The sequence below is a fragment of the Triticum dicoccoides genome, chromosome 3B, assembly GCF_002162155.2.
Source record: "Triticum dicoccoides isolate Atlit2015 ecotype Zavitan chromosome 3B, WEW_v2.0, whole genome shotgun sequence".
NCBI classification, from domain to species: domain Eukaryota; kingdom Viridiplantae; phylum Streptophyta; class Magnoliopsida; order Poales; family Poaceae; genus Triticum; species Triticum dicoccoides.
The window spans coordinates 593805960-593813100 of record NC_041385.1 but is presented as its reverse complement, the minus strand read 5'-3'; the positions used below and the strand labels follow the sequence as shown (position 1 = coordinate 593813100).

At 55.5% G+C, this 7141-nt stretch overlaps 1 pseudogene; it reads right to left on the bottom strand.

Annotated features, from left to right (window-relative positions):
- The window catches only part of LOC119277303, a 19436-nt pseudogene extending 17274 nt beyond the window's left edge, over window positions 1-2162 (bottom strand).
- Window positions 2163-7141: the final 4979 nt, after the last annotated feature.

Here is a 7141-nt window from a genome sequence, read left to right as displayed (position 1 = left end):
TCTCTCCCCACAGCAAATGGGCATACGACGCGTGGGGCAACAGGATAGACAACAAGCGCTTCCTTTTTTTTCCCGACGCACTTTCTCTCCTTTTTCTCTTTTTTCTGTGGGGGACACGTGGCATAGCTCTTTGCTCACCAAACCAGCCGCTATTAATGGGTGTAATGCTTCTTTCATCCATGAAGAGGGGTCCAGCACCAGCGGCGCTATTGTCCGCGATGCTGCCAGTGTGCTAGCGACAGCCGAGATTTTTTCCCTCGGTCCTACGGTGGATGCTCACACTGCTGAGACTCTGCGTTGAAACGAGGCCTTGTGCTTGCTCGGGGCCTCAGAATTCACCACCTTATTGTCCATTCGGACTACTTGCAACTGGTGGAATGTATGAAAAATGGATATGCTTCTCCGTCTATTGCAGCACTGATTATCGACTGTTTTGATGTTTGTAGGGAGTTTTGGGAGGGTCGCTTTGGTGCATTGTGCACGTGAAGCTAACTGTGTGGCTCATGAACTTGAATAGCTAGGATAATCTAGTTTGATGCAACAAGGAATATAAGCACAAGGAAGACATTGCAGATAAGAATAAAGACTTCATGTGGATCTCTTCTAAAATGGGCAGAAAGATTTTCAATAAGTATTACCACACAGGGCAAGCTTAACCAATACCATATTAAACTAGTTTAACCACTACTTTAACTTGCATTTTATTGTTCTATCATGCCAACAGAAGAAATAGAGTAAAACAGGTTATGCTGAAATTTGGCTTACATCAGTAAAAGCCTGACCTATGAATTTTATTTTTCAGTCCCATCTTCCACTTTCACACTCCTTTTCTTCTGATATTGATTCTTCCTCATCAATTTCAGATGATAGTACTTCCGATGATAGTTGGACTTCTGCCCGAGCTCAACAAGCTTGGTAGCCTCCTTCACCCTCGATGCATTTACCAATGCATTCACTACATCCTGCAGCACACCACACTCGACTCCACAGCACTTTTTATTAGCAAAGATCTCATAACAGTACCTCAGTGCACAATCCAGCTCTCCAGCCTGCACAAGGTGTGGCACGAGAGTCTCATATGTCCCCTTATTTGGGACACACTCGTTCTTCATCAAATTACCATACACCTTCTTGGCCTCCTGGAACCTCCCTGCTTTGCAATATCCTAGAATCAACTCATTGTAGGATACTATATTGGGTTTTGGCCCGTCCTTCTCCAACCTCTCAAGCACAGCAGCTGCATCATCAATCCTCCCATGTGCAACCAAACCACGCAGCTTTGCATTGTAGCACTTTGCGTCTGGCTCCATATTCCTCTCCTTAATCATTTCCCATACTGCCTCGGCTTCATCATTACGGCCACTGTTGTGAAACCCATCCAAGAGCGAGTTGAAAGTAATAATGTCAGGTGAAACACCGTGCTTCTTCATGAGATGAACAGCATCAAGAGCGGCTGAGAGTTTGGACTTCTGGCACAATGTGCGGATGAGCGTGTTGTAAGAGTATAAGTCGGGAACAATGGAGGGGTGGGCGGCTGGGATCTCCTGGAATGCAGCAGTGAGCGCGTCAACATCTCCGGCTTTGGCGTACGCGGCAAGGACGGCGTTGAATGTCATGGTGGACTTATGCCGCGCAGGAAGTTGATGGAAGGTTGCGGCCGCGTGGGATGGCATGGAGGCACTGCCGTAGAGGCGGATGAGGCGCGTGGCAAATCCCTCGGTCGAGGTCTCGAGGAAGGGCTTCTGCGCGTCGATGATGGCCTCGATGCCGTCCTTGCGGCCCAAGGAGGTGAGGCGGCTCACCGCTACATCGTACACGCGGCGCCCGTCGCGGAAGCGCGACGATGCGGACGAGGCTTCGACGAACTTGAAGACCAGCTTATCAGGGTCCTGCTCCCTGATGAGGGCCTTGAGGACACCGCCAAGGGGCTTCGTGAGCTTCTGATCCGCGATGGAGTCGGCATCGGCGGCGGGCGGCGCGGGCTTGGTCTTGGGATTGCGTTTGGGTGGTTTTACGGCTGGCGTGGAGGAGGAGATGATGCGGGAGAGGCTTTTTACCCAGGTGGAGGCGGCGGCTGCGGCGGCGGCGGCGGCGGCCGCGAGGGAGGACATGGGAAGGCAGCGGATGGTGGGGAATGGGGCGAGAGGAGTGGAGTGGGCGAAGGAGGGGTTTCCCCAGCGAATCGATGCAATGCTTCTTAATTAGGCTGCTCGTCAATGTAGCCCTGCTTCTGATGACGAGGGCTTGGTCGGGGAAGCGTGGCTACAGTACCGCCGCCCGGTGGGCATTTCACTGCTGCCACTCCCCATCTTATCTGGTTAATGGCGCACAAACTTAAAGGGAAGGGGAGGGTCGGCTGCTGGGAGCCGGCCTCCCCTATGCCGACTGGTCATGGCCTGCCGTCTTCTGGCATCTCACAGAGAAGTAGGGTCTGCCGCCTGCGGCCGTACCGATAGCCCGTCGTGGGAGTATGGCTGCCTCTGCTACGGGTGATGTCATGGGAAGCGTGGCAATAGTGGCGCGCCGGGCTAGGGATGGCCGCCCGGTACGCTGCACTGTGGCCACGTCCGCCCCTGGATTCGAGGGTGGCAGGCTATACTATAGCCATGCCCCGTCTCGTCGTTGTTATGTGGGTGCAAACTTTGAGGATGCGAGGGTGGGACGCCTACTAGGAGTTGGCCGCTCTAGCGGCCGCCTACTAGGAGTCGGCTCGCGTCGGGGCCGCTCTTTAGGCCTTGTCGTCTTCCTGCAGCCGGCCGTTTGGACCAGCCGGCCATAAGAAGGCGGTCCCTTGTCTTTGATGCCTGAGGGGCACAACCGGCCCCGATGTCTTGAAATATCATGGGGAGCAGATGGCGCTACCCGTGATCATTTACTCCGACAGTAGTCCTCGAAGCTGGTGGGGCATCGCGGTTGAGAGGGCGAGAGGCCTCAGCAGCTTCCTACTTCGAAGAGCCGACAGCTAGGAGTCGGCCGCGACTAAGCATGCCATCTGGTGAATTCGAAATGCGAAGGCGGGAGATAGGTGGCACATTTGTCGGGCGCCGAGCCAGCCGCCCGCTGACCGCGGGCCATGCGACGCTAGCCGGCCAGACCAGCCTGCCAGCCCACACACACGACGGGACGTCACCGCAGGCTGGGGCCCGCCACTACCAGGCCTCGGCACGCGGGCGGATCCGCTATGGCCGAGGCAGACGGTTGTCGTTCCAGGGCACAATAAATGCGCGTCGTTACTACACGGTAAACGCAGGGTCGTGGGGTCATGGGCGCAGTTAATCCCACGATCCCCACGCCCCGCCCCCTTGGCTCCGCCGCCCGGGGCTATAAGTAGGGGGAGGAGGGGAGTGGCAGACGCACGCGCGCCCTCCTCTCCCTTCGCCATCCATCTCCTCCTCTCTGCTGCCGCCATAGTTCGCCGCCGCCGATTCCATCCGCCCCGCGGCGCCGCTGCTCCACCATGGGCTTGCGCACTCGTCGTCGTGTTGTGCTTCCGTCGAGCTCCAAGTGCTCATGGCGCGCGAGCGGGCAAGCTCCAGGGCTTGGGATGGCTCCAACGTCCACAAGGATCACCTCGCCTTCCTCCGCCAAACATGGCGGCTGCCCGGCGAGGGCTACGTAGAGGTACACCTGCCGCCCAAGAGGGAGATCTCGCCGGCGCCGGAGGAAGGCGAATGCGTCATCTTCCGGTCGCATTTCCTTTGCGGCTTCGACTTGCCGGCGAGCGGCTTCCTCCGCTCCTTCCTCCAACTCTATCGACTCCAGCCGCACCACCTCACGCCGAACACGGTGGTGCTGATGTCCGCCTTCGTGACTCTCTGCAAGGGTTACCTCGGCATCCTCCCCATCCTCGAGCTCTGGGGGGAGTTCTACACCAAACTCGGCACTGCCGCCGAGGGGAAGGTGGCTCAGTGCGGAGCCTTCGTCGCGGTGCAGCGTCCAGGTGCTGAGAACTGCTTCCCGGCCATCAGCTTGACACAGTCGGTCAAGCTATGGCAAAAATCTTACTTTTACGTCAAGAATGTCCACCCGGTGGCGGACTTTGTCAGCCTGCCGGCTTATGTAACCGGCCCGCCGGCCGAGCCTCGCACCAACTGGGCGTTTCGACAGAAGACGTTGTCGGCCACCTCCTCCGCCGCCATCGCGCGACTTAAGGTGATGACGGAAGTAGAAGGCCTCAAGGGGTCGGATCTGCTGACCGCCTTCGTGGTGCACCGGGTGTCGGTGTCAAAACCGGCGGATCTCGGGTAGGTGGTCCCGATCTATGCGTCTTAGGCTGATGGTAACAGGAAGCAAGGGACACAATGTTTACCCAGGTTCGGGCCCTCTCGATGGAGGTAAAACCCTACTTCCTGCTTGATTAATATTGAAGATATGAGTAGTACAAGAGTAGATCTACCACGAGATCGTAGAGGCTAAACCCTAAGAGCTAGCCTATGATGGTATGATTGTAATTGTGATCGGCCTTCTAAGGACCAACCTCTCTGGTTTATATAGACACCGGAGAGGGCTAGGGTTTATATGGAGTCGGTTACAAGGAAGGAAACACAATACCCGGATCGCCAAGCTTGGCCCCCACGCAAAGGAGAGTCCCATCCGGACACGGGACGGAGTCTTGAGTCTTGTATCTTCACGCTTCAATAGTCCGGACGATGTATAAAGTCCGGCTGCCCGGATACCCCCTAATCTAGGACTCCCTCAGTAGCCTATGAACCAGGCTTCAATGACGATGAGTCCGGCGCGCGGTCTTGTCTTTGGCATTGCAAGGCGGGTTCCTTCTCCGAATAATCCAAGGTAATTATCGAACACGTAGACCATGTGCGGATCTGCAAAATGATCTTCACATACCATTGTATGGACCATAGCATAAATCCGTTCTGCTGGCAATCTTCGTATGTCGTGCCCTTGCACCATGGCCTGGTCCAACACGAACCGGCATTTCTTGCCCCACTTCGACTCACGTTGCAAGGCGGTTTTTTTGGCACGTCCTGTCAAAGCAGAGATCATGTTCCTCTTATTACGGGATCTTTCATCAATATGGGCGTGTGTGACCCCACAACGACCGTTGGTATGACTCCGTGTACTTTTGGATAAGTCTCAAGCGGTTGCGCTGAGGACTCTTGATATTCATCCCCTTTATAAAGGGGTCGAGGCCTATGCCTCTTTTCCTCCTCCCTTGCTCCTTCTTGCGCCTCGAGTTCTAACACCCAAGACCTAAGCTCCAACACCCCAGATCCTCCAATATGTCCGGATCCAACGCAAAAGGCCGGTGGGTGGCCTCCTCGATCCAAGAGGAAGACATAACGAAGCTTAGGGAGGTCAGATACCTGACCGCCGATATCCAGCACAAGCTTCCTGCTCCAGGGCAGGTTATCCCTACACCAGAGCCCAATGAGAGCGTTGTGTTTGTCCCTCACTTCCTCCGAGGCCTGGGCCTCACCCTCGACCCCTTCGTGAGGGGGCTCATGTTCTACTATGGGTTGGATTTTCATGATCTGGCTCCAGACGCTATCCTCCATATCTCGTCGTTCATTATTGTGTGCGAGGCTTTTCTCCACGTCACCCCACACTTCGGCTTATGGCTTAAGACCTTCAATGTGAAGCTGAAGATGATCGAGGGGCGACATGCGGAGTGCGTAGGTGCCATAATAAGCAGGAACGCCGATGCCCCATGGCCAGAGGGCTCTTTCCCGGAAGTATCCGATGTATGGCAACGGAGGTGGTTTTATGTTACGGCTCCCAGAGGCATAAGGTGGGTAGCCTCCCCCGATTTCCGCTCAGGCCCTCCGTCACAGTTGGCATCTTGGACCGACGTAGGACAGAACTGGGGGCCCGCTGGCGATGTACCAGTACTGCAGAATCGCATCCGGGAGCTTCTTGAGAGGGACATAAATCTTGTCAGCGTAATTCAAGTGATGCTAATCCGACGGATGTTGCCGTGCAAACGTCGGCCTCTCCGGATGTGGGAGTTCAATCCGGAGGGTCCGCGGACTATTAAGCACTTCTTCGGCCTGAAGCTCGAAGGGATGTGTAAATTATTCTTTGGACCACAAGTAAAGTGCCCGGACACCACCGAGGATGCGGGCCTAAGCCGCAATCGCCTAGATGCCCAAGTAAGTAACCTTAAAGCCGGACACTTTGTTTATATTTGTCATAACCATTATTCTGAAAAACCCTCCGTGGCCAGGAATGGATCAACAAGGCGGAGAGAATCAGGTGTCCGGCGCCACTTCCTGAAGGCTCGCCTGGTCCAACCGTTGCCAAGATGCTTGGTCAGGTGCTCAGCAAAATCCCCTCAGGGAAAGGTGAAGGAAAGGGTAGTGAAGCCGAACTTCACACACTATGCATCCAAACCGGGGGAATGGTTACCTCCCCTGAGGAGGATAGTCGGGAAGGGGAGGCTAAAGCCTCCTCACCGCACGGGAGGAAGAGGGCCGCCTCTGAAGACTTGGAGACGGAGATGCCCAAGCAAGGGAAGAAGGTATCACCAGGGGGCTCTGCCGCAACGGGCACCCTCACCGTGTCGTGCCCACCAACGGGCCAACCCTCGACCGAGCTGTAAGTTAATCACTATTCTGAGGGTACTGCGTTTCTCCAAGATCAATAACCATGATTCGTCTTTTGCAGTCCGGCTAGCAGCTCTCCTCAACAGAGTTCGTCTTTGGGGGATCTTCCTCCGGAGATGATGGAGAGCAAGACCCCACCCACCTCTCCGCCTCATGAAGCGGGCGACATTGAGGTGTCGTCACAGAGGAGTTCGGATCTGCCGAAGCCGGAGGCCAATAGTCAGTCGCCCTGAGCCCGGAGCATTTGGCTCCCACGGGGGGCGATGAGAAGGGTCCGACACAGTTCGATGCCCGGCCAGACGTACTGACAGGTCTTCTGGAGTGAGCTGCGCTCTCAGCGGAGCACCGCTTATTAATGAGCGCGGTGCTTAAGAAGATTTCATCCACTACAAGCGGTTTGAATGAGGCATTTACGAGCCTGCTCAGAGGCTTTGAGGTATGTAGTAAAAAATGCACTATTTTTTGGCTATGAGGCACGCGCTAGGTGTGCTCCATATGGAGAGTAGCCCCTGAGACTCTGGTTGTCCGCCATAGGCGGAAAACGGGGGATCATATAGTAATGGCCGTGCTGTACATGT